The sequence below is a fragment of the Capra hircus genome, chromosome 27 (assembly GCF_001704415.2).
Source record: "Capra hircus breed San Clemente chromosome 27, ASM170441v1, whole genome shotgun sequence".
Taxonomy (NCBI): domain Eukaryota; kingdom Metazoa; phylum Chordata; class Mammalia; order Artiodactyla; family Bovidae; genus Capra; species Capra hircus.
This window is the reverse complement of record NC_030834.1, coordinates 25,769,337-25,785,730: the sequence shown is the minus strand read 5'-3', so window position 1 is coordinate 25,785,730 and position 16,394 is coordinate 25,769,337. Positions and strand designations below refer to the sequence as shown.

The 16,394-nt window shown below is 41.7% G+C and overlaps 1 protein-coding gene across 2 annotated transcripts in view; it reads right to left on the bottom strand.

Annotated features, from left to right (window-relative positions):
• The window catches only part of SLC7A2 (solute carrier family 7 member 2), a 69,380-nt gene extending 53,349 nt beyond the window's left edge, over positions 1 to 16,031 (bottom strand). For both annotated transcript variants that reach the window (XM_018042020.1, XM_018042021.1), the window contains exon 1: positions 15,938 to 16,031. The gene's annotated coding sequence lies outside the window, so the exon portion shown is untranslated. The remainder of the gene's footprint in view (positions 1 to 15,937) is intronic.

Sequence of the window (16,394 nt, the reverse complement as noted above, 5' to 3'; positions counted from 1 at the left end):
CAGAGGAAATGCTGTCCCATTCGCAGGTGACGAGGCTGAGGCTTAGAGGTGTTAAGGAACTTGCTCAAAATCACAGAGCTAGATATGAAGCCAAGTTCTGCATAGCTCCAAAGCTTATGCCCGTTTTTTTTCCTCTGCCATATAACCACTTCTATATGAAGAAATGCAAGATTCCAGCTGCTCCCAGGCTCCTGGCAGACCATCTAAGACCCAGCCCATGATGAAGGTCATCACCCAGATATCAAAAATGTATCTGGCAGGCTTTGGAATTTTAAACCTTATCTCATCTCTAGTAGTGTTTAACTTTCCAAAATCATGAACCACTACTACCTTAAGATTGAAAGTGTAATAGCTATTAAAATTTAAGCATTGGGGACATTTTGCAAGGACCGATGAACCAGAGACGTATCATAACTATGTCTGTATTTAAATGCTAACATATATTAAAACTCATTACTTCTAGCTACAAAAAGTTCAAACAATCCCATAAAAGAAAGCTCCCTGCAAAGTTTACAATTTTTATAAAAACATGCAACATTTTCTGAAACATTGTATTCATATTGCAATTTATCTAGTTCATTCCTTATCCATCTCTTGGGTTCTCAACTATCTCAGATCCTTAGTTCTTCTCATATGTCTGAATTCAAAACATATCTGAGAACAAATAAAGTCTTAGGCCCTGCAAATCATATCTTTCATGTTTTCATTTTGCTTGGATTTTATTTCAAATGGCTTCTTATATCAGAGACCTTTCTCTCCTATTACCAAAAGTTGTTCTGTAGTCTCATCTTGTGCCTGAAAGCAAACTGGTATAATTCAGTAGAAGCCAACATTATTTTCTCAGTCCACAGAAGGAATCTGTTTGAAGGCATGGGAAGGGAGACACAAGCAGAGATGCTATAATTCTTATTTAATACATCATTTTAAGTTTTCATATAGGTTTTTCCAGCAGTCATGTACAGACGTTTGAGAGTTGGACCATAAACAAGATGCCTAAGACTTGATGCTTTCAGACCGTGCTGGAGAAGACTCTTGAGAGTCCTTTGGACAGCAAGGAGATCAAACCAGTCAATTCTAAAGGAAATCAACCCTGAATATTTGTTGGAAGGACTGATGCTGAAGCTGAAGCTCCAATACGTTGGCCACCTGATACGAAGAGCCAACTCATTGGAAAGGACTCTGATGCTGGAAAGACTGAAGGCATGAGGAGAAGACGGCAACAGAGGATGAGATGGCTGAAGAGCATCATCGACTCAACAGACATGAGTTCGGGTGAACTCCAGGAGATGGTGACGGATAGCGAAGCCTGGCATGCTACAGTCCATGGGGTCGCAGGGTTAGAAATGACTGAGTGACTGACCAACAATAGAATTCCTGTCTTAACTTCTTAAGAGCTCAGAACTGGCCACTCCAATTCTCCAGTCCCCTATTTCAAACTCCTCTTGGCTGTCGGCTGTGGCAGCAGGGGCCTAACTCCGGTTGGAAACCCTCAGAAGATAAGCCTCATGGGGGCAGGAATTTCATTCGGCTGCTTTGTTTACTGGTATACCCCTAAATGCCTAGGGAATGCCTGGCGCAAAGCAGTCACTCAAGTATTCCCTGAATGGCCAGATACTTGGCTGCGGCCACCATCTTTTTCTTGAATGCTGACCGAGTACATCCAGTGAAGAGTGACCAGTATAGGGTGAGGGCTCTGGAAACCATGTCATGACTTGAAGGCACTTAATGGCACTGTGGGTGCTGAGCCATGATAAGCGGGGATGGAGAGGGGTCCCAGAGAGGGAACTCTGCTCTGAGAGTAGCCAGTTAATTCTGAGAGTTACCAGCCATTATCTGGGCAAGTCCCTGGATTCTCAGTCATCCCACCTTGGAAACAGACGTTACAGAAGTGATATAAAGGTTAAGTGAACAAAAAAAGTGCTGGGCAAAGAGCTTTAGAAATATAAGTTGGTCATATTTCCACATTTTCCTTTTTTTCATTCTTGGGGTCGGGGGGAGTCTTAGAGAAGAGATGGTAACTTTCTTCAAATATGTGAGTGGCTATGTATAAGGACTCTATCCATATTATAATAGAAGACAAAACTACAAATAAGGGATATACTGTAAAAAGTGTGCTGGCTTCCGTGGTGCCTCAGTGGAATCTGCCATCAATGCAGGAAATGTGGCGTGATCCCTGAGTCAGGAAGATGCCCTGGAGAAGGAAATGGCAACCCACTCCAGTATTCTTACCTGGAGAATTCCTTGGACAGAAGAGCCTGGTGGGTTACAGTCCATGGGTCACAAAGAGTCAGTCATGACTGAGCAACTCAACAGCAATAATAAAAAGAGTAAGACACTACCCAATACCAGGCAGCACACCCTACCTAACAGTGTTCCTACACATTAGCAGCTGCCTTCCAAGAAAGGTGTCAGGTTACTGTCATTTTAAACAGAGGACACATGATTCAGAATGATTCAGAAATGTGGGGAATCAGGTTTAGCTAAAAGGGTGTTAGCTAAATTACTTGGTCTGCCAACTCAGGTTCTATTATTAAATGATATAATTTTTTGTCATCATAATTTTCTGCCTAGGTATAAATCAATAGTCAGGTAATAGGTAAGTTATGTTACACCAAAGTTCATCTTGCCACAAACCTCCCATGCCTCACCTTCTAAAAAAGTGATAATCATGTAAGTTCACAATGACTAGGGAAAAAAAAAGAGCCACAAGGTATGTCCTCATGATATAGATGGGGTATTACAGCATCGTTGTTCTGTCCGACTCATTGCGATCCCATGGACTGCAGCACACCAGGCTTCCCTGTCCATCACCAACTCCCAGAGTTTGCTCAAACTCATGTCCATTGAGTGATGTCATCCAACCATCTTATCCTCTGTCGTCCCCTTCTCCTCCTGCCTTCAATCTTTCCCAGCAACAGGGTCTTTTCCGATGAGTCCAATTACAGCATTACATATCCATTATTCACATCAAATAACTATTGATTTGGTAAACTCTTAAGTTTAAAGGTTCACTGTGTACAACAAATCTATTTTTGCATTAACAACTGCAGTTCCTCTTACTCTCCCATTCCCCTTGTACTCCTATATGGAACACTTCATTCCAAGTAGCAGGTAATACAACGTCAACCATGTAACTGCCCATCATATATAAGACAATCTTCCACAAGACCAGAAGAGCTCTATCCTGCACACACTTCGCCCAGAAAATCACAATAGTAAATGCTGGGAATATTCAGATCACACACACACAGAAGATGTTTTTTCTTTCTCATGCCAGCAAAATTTATCAGTCTCCACTATCTATATCCTCATTACTGTTATGCTCCCAAGATTTAAGGAAGCTGCGATTCATAATTTGAAAAAATATCAATAGAATCTGTTTGGAGATGAGGCTTTAGTTGACAGTTTTCAGCTGAATATTTTTTGCTGGATGAAAGGATAGTGAAGAAAGCCTAAGAGATCAATATGAGATCCAAGAAACAGGGAAAGGACATTCAACCTCTGAGTTTTGCTTCCACTCCAAGTATCTTTAAGAGAATAGGAAAATCTAGAAAACCTAAAAATGTAGGTCATTCCAGAACCAGACAGTTGCAGGGAATCAAGTCCCATCAACAGCTGCTGTATGACTATTTCCCAATATTCTTCTTTCTATGTGTCTTTTTTAAAAAGGAAAATAGGTTTGGAATTGCTATACATGCCAATGTTCTGACATATTTAGAGATCTAGAATACAAATATGGGTTTACTGGGCTGCAGTCTCATTCCACAATGCAACATTCTCACAATGTCAGCAACTCTGCTCAGTTCTTTTTGCCTTTTGACTTTTTAAAAATACTTTTTATTGGAGTATAGTTGATTTACAATGTTGTGTTAGTTTCTGCTGTAGAGCAATCAGTTATACATATACATATATCCACTCTTTCTCAGATTCTTTTCCCATACAGGTCATTACAGAGTACTGAACAGAGTTGCCTGTGCTATACAGGAGGTCCTTATTTTATATATAGTGTAGTGTATATGTGTATATATGTCAATCCCAATCTCCCAATTTATCCCTCCACCCTCCCTCCCTTGGGAGGGAGCCATGTTTGTTTTCTACATCTGTGACACTATTTCTGTTTTGTAAGCCAGTTCATTTGTACCATTTTGATTCCACATGTAAGTGATATTATATGATATTTGTCCTCTGTCTGACTTACTTCACTCAGTACTAAGCAATCTCTAGGTCCACCCATGTTGCTGCAAATGTCATTATTTTGTTCTTTTTTATGCTGAGTAATACTCCATTGTATACATGACCGCATCTTCCCTACCCATTCCTCTGTTGCTTGGTTCCTTCTGTTTTATCAGTCACTCTTCCCAGCTCCCAATACATGTTTTGGGGTATGTAGTGTTTTTAAAATTGATTGCTCTCTAGTTCACCACAGTTTTCAATCATTCCTTAACATGTTGCACTAACCTGTTTTACTCATTTGCATTACATGCTTGGACCTGGGGAATTGGGACCCAATCAACGGGAGACCCTGTGAGGTGAAGCGTGCCTCACGGATGTGCACAGCTGCTCTGCTCCCAAATAGTCCTACAAGGACAGCTCACATACTCTTGCAGGGAGGAACCAAGACTATTATGTGTCTTTGGTATTTACATGCTTTCTGTGGGTTGAGATAAGCTTGGGATTTTCCTTTCTGAACTATGCTGTTACATAGATGTACTGGGGATTCAGTCATTAATGACAAAATGCTGAATGTTTTCTCCACTTATAGATAGTCTTAATGTTTTGCTTTTAAATATGAACATCTGTCATTTATGATGCCAGTTAGAAAATTTTTATTTTCCTGCAGCAATGTCTGCACATGTATAATCTCCAGCTCACTCTTACACACACACCTGTGTGGAATGGTTAGGCATGGTTCTGCTTGAAATGAAATGTGTAGGCTTCTTCTGAGCTAGAATCTCATGACTTATTAAAACCAGCAATGCTGTATATTATGCCTTTAAAGACACCATGGAAAATCCAATTCAGGAAATAACTGCAGTACATGTTCTGTTGGATAGAATACTAGAGAAAAATGATTCTTCTCTGCCTTAAAACATTATTCTACCCACATCATTTTGGGGAGTGCAAAAAAGTAAGATTTTTGCACTCATTTCACTCAATAGAAATTATATTTAGTTCAATAAAATGAGCACTTTTCTTCCAATTCTTGCAAATAGTCTGAATTCTGATTCACGCATACAAACTTAGAAGTGAAATTACATAGCTCAAACTTCACTGATTTCTCTGGTCTGATATGTAATGAATTAAAATCATATGTGATGAAATAAAGGCCCATTCCTAAAACAGAAGGGTCTTGAACTTTCAATTACTCTTGGTACCAACTACTACAGATGTTCCCTGCACCCCTCGATAGTCAAGTTACCTCCACTTCACTAATACCCACCTTAAGTCTCCACCACACAGAGGCATCAGCCCCCAACGATGAACAGGGCTGGTGACGACAAATCAACAGAAAGTCAAATATAAGACTGCAACTGTTTATAATTCATAAAAATTAACCTGGTACTATGTCTACTAGTTCAACGTGATAAATAGTGCCTTATGCTTTCAAAGTCACTGGAACAATTCTTTTTGCAAGCAGAGCATTCAAGAAACACAGAGTTAGCAATGCAGTAAGTACAGAAAAAGAATTTACAATAACTTTTAAAATGATAATGGTAGGCCGTTTGTCTTTCACACTTCTTTTGCACTCAGTAGCAAAAAAAGATCAGAATAATGTAAATATGCTGTTCATTATTCAGAAAGTTCATATGATCTGTTTCAATGAGATAAAATGCACTGTCAACAGAAATTTTATGCATAGTCTGTTCTTTTTTTGTTTGGTTCACTGAGCTAAGTGCAACCCATCTGTTAGCTATGATCAGAAAAAGCAAAAATCCAAACGGGGTTTTTTTTTTTTTTTTTTTAAGATAGCAGAACAGCACTCAAAACAGAACTTGTTTAAAAAGCACCACTTATGAGGCAAAAATCCTAATGATGAGATGGCTGAAAACCCTTGTGTAAAGTCTTTTTATTTTTAGGTTAAGATTACATTTGGGGGCTAAAATACACTACTTAACAAAGCTGTTCACATCATAAACTGATCACTATTGCTAAAACGTCTTATCAAATGTTTATTTCTAAGAAATTTTAACATATAAAAACTTTTAAGTTAAAATTGCATTTTGATCCCCATTTATAAAATTCCTATGACCTTAGTGTATTATAGTGATTACGACTTGCTTTTATGAAAGCAGGATGCCCTGACAGAAATCAGTGCTTTTTTAAGTCAAGACACTCGAAATCAAGTCTTGACTCTGCCCCTAGCAGTTTTGACCTCAGATAAGTTACAACTCTTAAGAGCTCAGTTTCTTAAACTATTAAAAGAAGAGTTCTAAAATGTCATTCTCAGGAGCTTACTACCCTTCTGAATCTGCCTAGCACTGTGCTTGGCACATACAGAGAGCAAGGAACTCAGTAACTGTCCATGACCGGGGGAATGGGAGATGAAACCAAAGGAAACTAAGCTTCAGAAACTGCCCACAAGACAGCTTTCAGTGTATCGTTAAGTTGAGAGTATGGAATACAAAACTCACTATCACAAGAGTGTCTCACCATCTTCACAGTGGTAGAACCACACTTCCAGGATGCTGTGCCTTAATTGTGTATGATCGTCTAATGAAAAGCTAATTGTCTTTAAAGGGGAAATTCTCAGAGAGTTTGCAACAGGAGCGAGCCCAGGACATGCTCTCAAAGCTCTAGTACTACAAATGTTATCAACACCCACCACACTGTTTCTCCTCGGCATGGAAAGGCACTCTGTGCTCTTTCCTTGATGAATACTGCACACAAATCCTACTCCACCTACACAACCGCTGTGTCACAAGTGGAATGCATTTAAAAGAGGGATTTTAGCAACAAAACATTAACGACCTGAACCACTTACAAAGCAAGTTTTGCAAAAGATAAGCATTTCTATACAAAAACCAACTTAAAATTCTTCACTCTGCTTTGCTACTATTTAGAGTGCGTGTGTGTATGCGCGTGCACTCAATTGCTCAGTTGTACCTGACTCTTGTGACCGCATGGACTGTAGCCCACCAGACTCCTCTGTCCATGGGATTCCCCAGGCAAGAATACTGAAGTGGGTTGCCATTTCCTTTTCCAGGAGATCTTCCCCATGCAGGGATCGAACCTGCATCTCCTGTGTCTCCTGCACTAGCAGGCGGAGTCTTTACCACTGAGTCACCTGGGAAGCCCATAGGCACCTTATTAGACAAATATAACAAGTGAAAGTTTTCAGTTATTTTATACTTTGAAAACTAACAAGGCTCTACAGTGATATGTCTTTATTATGACCTCTTTAGTTCTATTAAACTATAACTTTGTTAAATTCCAGATGTTTCCACAAGAAGATCCATGTCAGAATGATACTGAGCCGTAAGGTTGGATTTTAAATGTCATGCTAAAGGTGTTACAATTTTAGATAAGAAAAGAGAGCACTGATTATTCATGTTGCTGTTGTTCAGCTGTCATGTCCAATTCCACAACCCCATGGACTGTAGCATGCTAGGCTCCATGGGGTTCTCCAGCCAAGAATACTGGAGTGGGTTGCTATTTCCTTCTCCAGGGAATCTTCCCAGACCAGGGATCAAACCTGTGTTTCCTGCATTAGCAGGCAGATTCTTTACCATTGAGTCACCAGGGAAATCCAATTATCCACTCTTTTTCCTTCCCATTTGTGATTATAACTAATCAATGATCTGAGCTAAACTTAGAATCAGATTTATTTCCTGGTTCATAGGTCCTGGTCCACGGATATCTGTGTATCTGAGAACTGGAGAGAAGAATTCTGAGGGTTCTAGAGGAATTTGGTGCTGGTGACAATTAAAGTCCAAAGCATGCCTTCAAATTCAGGGAACTGCTTCCACCATGGCACACATGGGAAATGGCCATCACCGGGTTGTTGTCAAGCTCTAATTCAGAGCTCCCCACGGCCACCCTGACCTCTCAGTTCTTTCTCAGCGGCCACAAGCAATGCTATATCAATAAGGGAAGAATGTATGACCGAGAATGCCCCATCATGCCCCAAAGGCTCTCTCCTAAGATAGTTTTCCCAGGGGCTGAAATGGGTTCTGAATTTCAGGGATCTTAGTCTGGATTGCAGGAACCCTAGGTGTCCACTTGGTGAAACTCAGGGATTCTTGAACTCTCATGGGGTAGGGGCATTAGGGGCATTTCACATGCATGTGTGTGGTTTCTTCTTTCTTCTACAGAAGTATAAACATTACCAGAATTGAAAGAATATTAAAGGAAGGGTTCCTTCTCCATATATCAAAGAACTGTAGTAGTTCAAATACAGTTCATGAAAATTGTATGAAACTTGTCATGAAGCCTTTCATTAGAAAAGACAGTAAGTTAACGTAATCTTTGCTTTTTCAACCTGAATCGCTTTAGTTCTCCCACCTGATTCACTTTTCTGGTCTTTCAGGAGTTGCACAGTTATATTTCAGAGTCTGCTTATAAACAGCATGGACCTCACATCATAAACATTAATATGATTCTACAAAACAGAATATGACCTTGGATTTCTCTTCCAAATATGTCTATGTAATCGGAGAAGGCAATGGCACCCCACTCCAGTACTCTTGCCGGGAAAATCCCATGGATGGAGGAGCCTGGTGGGCTGCTGTCCATGGTGTTGCGAAGAGTTGGACTGAGCGACTTCACTTTCACTTTTCACTTTCATGCATTGGAGAAGGAAACAGCAACCCACTCCAGTGTTCTTGCCTGGAGAATCCCAGAGACGGGGTTAGCCTGGTGGGCTGCTGTCTATGGGGTCGCACAGAGTCGGACACGACTGAAGCAACTTAGCAGCAGCAACCTTGTAATACAGATTAAAAAGCCAAAGAGAGGAAAGCAGTAACTCTGAACACCATGAAGCTCCACAGAGACTAAAGTAGTAGCCCTGCCCGCCTCATTCACCTCTTCAGACACATCCGCACACAGCACGCAGCTCCTGCTCAGTGCTTACTCCAAGGGCTGAGACTCACTAAAAACTCAGCTGCTGCTGCTAAGTCGCTTCAGTCATGTCCAACTCTGTGCGACCCCCTAGAGGGCAGCCCACCAGGCCCCACTCAGCAGGGTCACTTGATTTCAAAGGGATGAAAAAACTCTCAGGAGGTTTTAGACTTGGATGAAGGCTGTTACTCCTATCAACTCCTTCCTGAAAGTCTAGATCAATGTAAAATGTCAAAAATTAAAAATTGAAACAGCAATCCCACTTTGCCAGATGAATTACAGTCAACTTACCTTTGTTTTCTAGCATAGGCTGCCTTGGGACAAAGGTAAATTCCTAATGTGTCCCAAACACTCTAGAATGCTGATGAGCCTTTACGATGGAATATCAAAGCTCACCCCAGCCTCTATAAGCCCCCTGCAAAAATAATAAGTACCCTTTGCTTCAAAAGATGAGGAACATTATGAGAGTGAATATAAAGGAATTTCAGGAGAAAAAAAAAATCACTGTCTAAAGAAAGCTGTCCTTCTGAATGAAAAGAAAATTTCATTCAGTACATATGTGCTCCACTTGAAGGAAAAACGCAACGAACACATTTGTGAAAACTTTATTTACTAATTTATTTAGGGGAAATTTAAGATTGTATTTATTCATATATTATTTTAAAATTACAATACAGTGAGATTCCACCCATCACCCAATCTAAAATGGGTAATATTTATTGGACATACATGAGCCTATAAAGGCAGGACCAAGTGTACTATAAACAAAGAATTATGATTAAAGGAATTCAGAGCATTTGAGGTCCATTAAACAAAAACTCTGTGAAGTGATTTTTTCTGAGGAGAAACAAATTCACTCCAAAATTTCTTTAAGTAAAGTCTTGCCTATTAGACTGAGGATGTAAGTCAACTCTCTGGCCAGCCCCCCGCCCCCGCCCCCCGCCACACACCCACTGCCACTCAAGAACAATTATCAGATGTTTTTTTGGAAAAGGTACATTCACAAGTCTGAAACTCAGAAGGTAAAACAGTGGTACCCAGCTCCATGTCTTCATAGAAATTCTCCTTGTACAGTACAAGAGTTATGCTAAAGATGACTATAAATATATTTTCAGTTATATAATTTCTTTTAGAACATTCTTTCTTCTTCCGGGTCAATGATAGGAACTGAACTGAATGTGTTTCCTTTTAACAAAAGAACTCTTCCCTCTCTAACATGGAACTGAAAAGTATCTCTTCAGCTACCAGCGTTTTTCATCAATCCTCCATCCAGTCTAAGCTGGCACCAATACCAAACTGCAGACAGGGACTGTTTTCCTGGACTTCAGAGGGACTCCTTCAGGAGAAGCAAAGTGGGAGTAATGGCTGAAGGCCTCCTGTGATCTTTATATTCCTGACAAGGTCTCTTACGGGTTTTCAATTCATTAAGTTTGTCATAAATGCACCAAGCTTAACCAAAGGAACAATTCAATTGCTTGATGGCTCTTTTGGAATGATTTTATTCTTCAAATTTTCCACCTAAAACATAATCTTCTTATGTGTTTTAATTTTCCTCTAAGACCTCTCAGCACAGTTTGAATTTTTAGTTAAACATCACAACTTTCTTGAGTGTCAGGGTAATAAATGACAGGCAATTCTGCCAAATGATTTGGTGAATAAATGCTCAACCAGAACTCAAGGCTAAGTGACCCACGTTTCACCAAGGAGTAACTGGAGGAAGAATGATAGTGGTTTTAACAGCAATAATAGTAACTGTATGGTGAAGACAACAGTACCTGAAATTCACGGAGCGTTCAGTCTATGTCAGGATCACAACACATACTGTTAAAAAGAGAAGTTTAGAACAGACCTCTCCACCTGATACCTTCAGCTCTGTGCATGGCTCACTCTCTTCCCACTGTGTGTGTACTTATGAACCCTTCAGTGGTGGTCAAAGCCCAGGGAACAGGGACCAAATCACTGATTTATTCTTGGCTTCTCTACAGACTCTCGGGCTGGGCCATACGTATTTGTAACACATCCAAAGTGGATTAGCTAACTTCCGGTCGTGGAAGACTCCAAATGGATTATCTTCTAGGATATTCTCAGAATCAAAGTCATATTTCCTATTCCAAGGGAATCCCTTATGTATCAAACCAGTATTCAGTCATTTGGCTGCACATACAATTACTAAAAAGTATAAATTTGGCATGATAGTTTCACAAAAATAAAATCCCATCAAGTGGATACTTTTTTTTTTTTTTTAAGAAACCAGACAGGATGAATGAGGATTGTGGGAAGAACAATTCAAAGGATATACATACTGTGGGGAAAAAAACAAACAACTCTGCATGTGATACAGAGATAATTTGCCACCCCCAACACTGAAATATATTTCAAATTCTAGAGATTTTAGTGTTATTTTTTAAAGTAAAAATGGAAGAACATTCTGAAAATCTGCTCCAAGTTCACACGGAGGGAGTAAATAAATAAAGTTGAACAGGCAAAGAGAACCCATTCTTTCCTTATGATTCAATATATAGTAACTATTCATCATTATCATCATTTACCAGATGACAGCTAGGTATCAGAGTCAAGTCAAGAAAAGACCCTAACCTGTCAGCTTTTATCTTTTAATTAAGATCAAGTTACAAATCCCCCATAACATCTTTTTGCCCACAAAGGAGTAGAATGAACAAAAAGTGAGCTTAAAGGTTTATGCCATATTTGATTTCTTAGAGAGATAAGCATATGTTATTAAATGGAAAGACCTAGTAAAATCTTGGGGAAAAAAATAAAGATGGGCAACAGTTTAAGTATGGGAGCATCTTAATTACAGTATTATTCAGCATCCCTGGAGACATCAAGGTCTACCCGCTGTGATCACTAGGTCTCTACTGCAAAGAAGTGGGCTTGGACAGTGTAAACAGCCCTGTACAAGGTACGACTGTATGAAGACTTAGGGAGCCTTGATGAAGCCAGAGTGGGCTAAGGAAAGAAAAGAATTTTCCCCACAACTGAGGGAAAAACTAGCAAGAATCAACAAGGAACATAAAAATTCTTTGTTGTGTATTGTTCACAAACTATTCCAAAAATGAATATAACACAGGGCTTTTTTTTTTCCCCCCCAAGCTCCTGGAAGAAAGGTTATAAAATGTTCTTATCTCATCCACCTCATGGCTGAATCCCAGATAATACTCAAGTTCTGAACAGAGGTACCAGTACGTAGCACAAGAATAGGTGTGGGCATGTAGGCTTTATTTATTTATTCTTCTAGTGGGATAAGGAGATGGCATAAAATTAAACACATGACATTTGCAGCACTAAGTCATCACACTGACCTTGGATGTAAGAAACTTCGAGATTTTTCAACAAAGTATTCATATTCATACACACCCAGAAAAACAAGAGAACAAGACTTTTCTGAGGCAAGATATCCAAAGCAAAATTCTAAATAGGAACAGAAGAGATGTGACCCACATGTTCAAATCCAGACTTGTAAACAAAAAACACATTAACTCAAAGCTTAAGTCAATACTGACTATACTCACCAATGAGAAGGTTAACTTAATGGCAGCAGAGGCTATTCTCAGAAACACTGAAAGTTTAAAAGAGTCCATTAGCACATGACAAATAATAGCATACTGCTTGCTTCCACAGATAAATATAAAATAGCTTTTACTAAATTGGACAAAAAAATTAAAAGATAAATCATGTTCTGATTAAGTCAGTTAGTTAGAGCCTGATCAACTAGGTAGAGCCTGGTGGGGCTGAACCCCCAACTGTTGCTTTGGTTTTGTCTGCAGCATCGACATTTCCACAGATACCAGATTTTATAAAATAGCCAGAAAGGCAATGAAAAGAAAATGTAAGATGAGTCGGGACAAATTTGTTACTACCAATAAAACAAAAACACCAAGCACATGTACTTTTGATGACAGAATAGTAAGAAGCATCATTTTCATATTTTAGAGAATGTGTTCCTTGCTTGCTTTCTGGTACAGAGTACTGAATTCATCTGTTTATAAGTGTTGTTACTTTATATAAAATGACAACAAAATTACTCTTAAAATGCATCAATGGCGAGTTTCCAGAATGTAAAATGATTGTAGTATCCCTCCAAAATTGGAGCTACATGTTAATTTTGGATGTCTAAGGCTTGGTACAGAGCAGGGACTCAGTACTTTCCTTTGAAGACTGACATAACACCCTTTCTTAAAGTACTGAAATCAATGGCATTCACTCTGCAATAAGAAGCACATGTTACGTGCCAGGCTGTAAAATGAAAAGCTACTACCACAGAAAACGATGAACAGAACAATTTTATTGTGTTCGTTTTCTTATCCAGGCTATATCTACATGGTTTTGAATATTCAGATAAAGGTGTAGGAATGAGTTGATCACTTAAGTTTTCAAATCATTTAGACAAGTGGCATCATGTCACTGAAATCTTAGTTAACTGAGCTTTTCGAAATTCAGTTGGGTGACAACATAGCCCAATGGACACACGGTACTAAGTATGTGAATATGCAGAAATATACTCAACTGAAAATGTTGCTTTTGATCTAAATGTATGATTTGCAGTAAGTAGCCTAGAAGCAGACAGTCCATGAAATCAATGTATTCATATCCTGTTTGGGGAAATAATAAAACAAATAGCAACCTACAGGGTGTTTTCAAGGTTCTGTTCTGAAAGCTGGTCACTGAAGGGCATCAGAATAAAACCAGCAGATGGCTCTGAACACTTTAAAAATACATACATGTACAGAGAGATAGATGTGGATGTACAGAGCAGCAGTAAGCAAATGAAACAGAAGTGAAGACAGAAACTAGGCTCAATAGAGAAGTCACCAAAAAAAAATTAAGAGGCAGGGTCCATCTGAAAAATTAATGCTAAAAGTAAGAGTGAAATGAAGTCGCTCAGTCGTGTCCAACTCTTTGCGACCCCGTGGACTGTAGCCTACCAGGCTCCATCCTCCACGGGATTCTCCAGGCAAGAATACTGGAGTGGGTTGCCATTTCCTTCTCCAGGGGATCTTCCCAACCCAGGGATCGAACCAGGGTCTCCAGCATTGCAGGCAGACGCTTTAACCTCTGAGTAAAAGTGAGAAGAAATGGGCATAGAAGGGCTCCATGTCTGGCCAGAAGAGCCAGGAGAAACAGTGATAAATGACCCAAGGCAAACAGAGAAGAGAATGAAGTGGACATTCTAGAAAGGAGACCAGGCACCCCCCCACTCAGAGAAGGTGAGCAGGTTTGCAGTGGGAAGCAAGAAACATGTACTTCAAAATCCTTCAGACACATACGTCCCAATGATAAAAACATGAGCATACAAGAGGAAAAACTCCAGAGTATTTTCAGACTTTCAGAATTCCAATAGCTACCATCTCTTCCCTTTCAACCTCTGAATTCAGGGACAATGATTAGAAACCTTGGAATCAAAAGGGCTTTACTGACAGGCTAAGTTAACTGAGGCCAAGGATTCTGCAAACTGAATCTTTGGAGACACCATGGTCTCCAAGGTCAAGTCACACACCCCAAAAGATTCAAGTGCCTTAAGGTAATGAAGTTTCCCTACTCAAAGCACAGAACAGAAAACAAATGAGGAGCAAGGGAGGAAATGAAAAACCCTAATAAATAATGTGGCTTGCACAGTCATCCAGGGGAGGGAAAAAGCAACTTTTCAGGAGAGAAATTAAAAAATGCTTATGTTCTTCTGCACTGAGAAATCATTTCATGTTAAGCTTTAGTGCGATTAAAAGAAAAAAGGATTTACTATTACAAAAAAGGAAAACAACTATTAACACAAAATTAACATATTCTTACCCTGTACATCCTCTAGAAGATCACAGGCACCAATGCTGGTAATTTCCTGACGAAATAATTATTATTCATGCTGGGGCGGGGGGGGGGGCGGGGGAAGAATTGACAGAAGTTTTAAAGACTGCCTGGAGCAAGAATTAAAAATATTAAGGTATAAGTCACAGACACACTACGTTCGTATCTCAAGTCCCCGCCAGGATTCCGACGGCTCTGCTTGAATAAAATCTGACGATAGCCCCCGGTTAAAAGGATAAATGTTTCTGAGCAACGACTAAATAAACCTATCACCAGGCGTAAACGAGTCACCTAAACGGTTTTGAAGGCAGTTCTGCATAAATATTTGAGAGTTCGGATACCTGACAACTTTTACTCCTGAAATCTGGGTAGTTTACACCTCAAACGACTCACATAACTCTGAGAGCGGATTTCTTGTAAATATTGTTAAGATGCGGTCTCTGAAAAGTTGCAAAGTTCTCGGGTATTCGGAGGCTGAGTGAGTCCCTAAAACGTCAAGAATGGTATTTGGAGTTCAAGGCTAAAGACGGCACGAGATAGGTTTGAAAGAGTCTAGCCCATCTCAAAAGGGTTTAAAACTGCACCCATATACTTAAAACTCCCTCAAACGGACACCACGACGGACCATTTTTACCTGTCCCACCAGTTCCCGGCAGCTCAGGGTGTGAATGGATTTGCAGAGCTCGGAGCGGGGTCCTGTCGGTAACCCGAGAACCTCCAGGGGACCCGTCAGCATGTAGAGCCGGCGAGGCCTGGCTGTCCCGCCCGGGTGGGGGGTGTCCAGGGACCCCCGAGACCCGAGCGGCCACGGGGACCCGCGGCTTCGCCGCGCTAGGCCACCCCCCGGCTTCCCCAGCACCTGGAACCGCGCGAGTCGAGGCGCAGCCCGGAGCGCGGCGCCGGAACTCCCCGTCTCCGAGGAGCCTGAGCGCGGCCTCCCAGCAGCTGCACGCAGCTGGACGCGGCCCGGGACGCCCCCGTCTCGGCTCTTCCCCTCAGGCCCCGGTGCCCAGGCCGCCCCTGCCGGCGGCCCCTCCGCGCCGCCGGACACTTGGCAACTTACTGGGCGGTGCGAGGTCCGCGCCGAGGAGGCGGTGGCGGGCGAGCGGCTGGAGCGAACTCGGGGAGACTGAAGAAGCGGCTGCCGCCTCGCTCGGTTTGCGCGGAGAAAAGCGCCGGGGCTGCGGCGCCGCGGAAAACGGGCTGGGCACGTGGGCGCCGCGGGTGTAGCCGCGCGGGGGCGGTGCCTGGCGTTCGGGGGCGGTGCCTGGCCCGATTGGCACCGCCCCCCTCTTCCCCTCCCCCGCGCCCGCCGACCCCCGCCCGAGCCCTCCTCCCGCGCGCGCACCGTCCAGCCCGTGTGGCCAATCCGCGAGGTGGGCGGGTCCGGCCGCAGCGCCGCCGGGTCTGTCCGCGGCCGCGAGCGCTGGGCACGTGGGCCAGCGCTCTGCCCCCGGCTCAGGCGGTGGGCGCGGGCGAGCCGGGCACGCCGAGCTCTGCCAGGTGGTGAATCTCTGCTT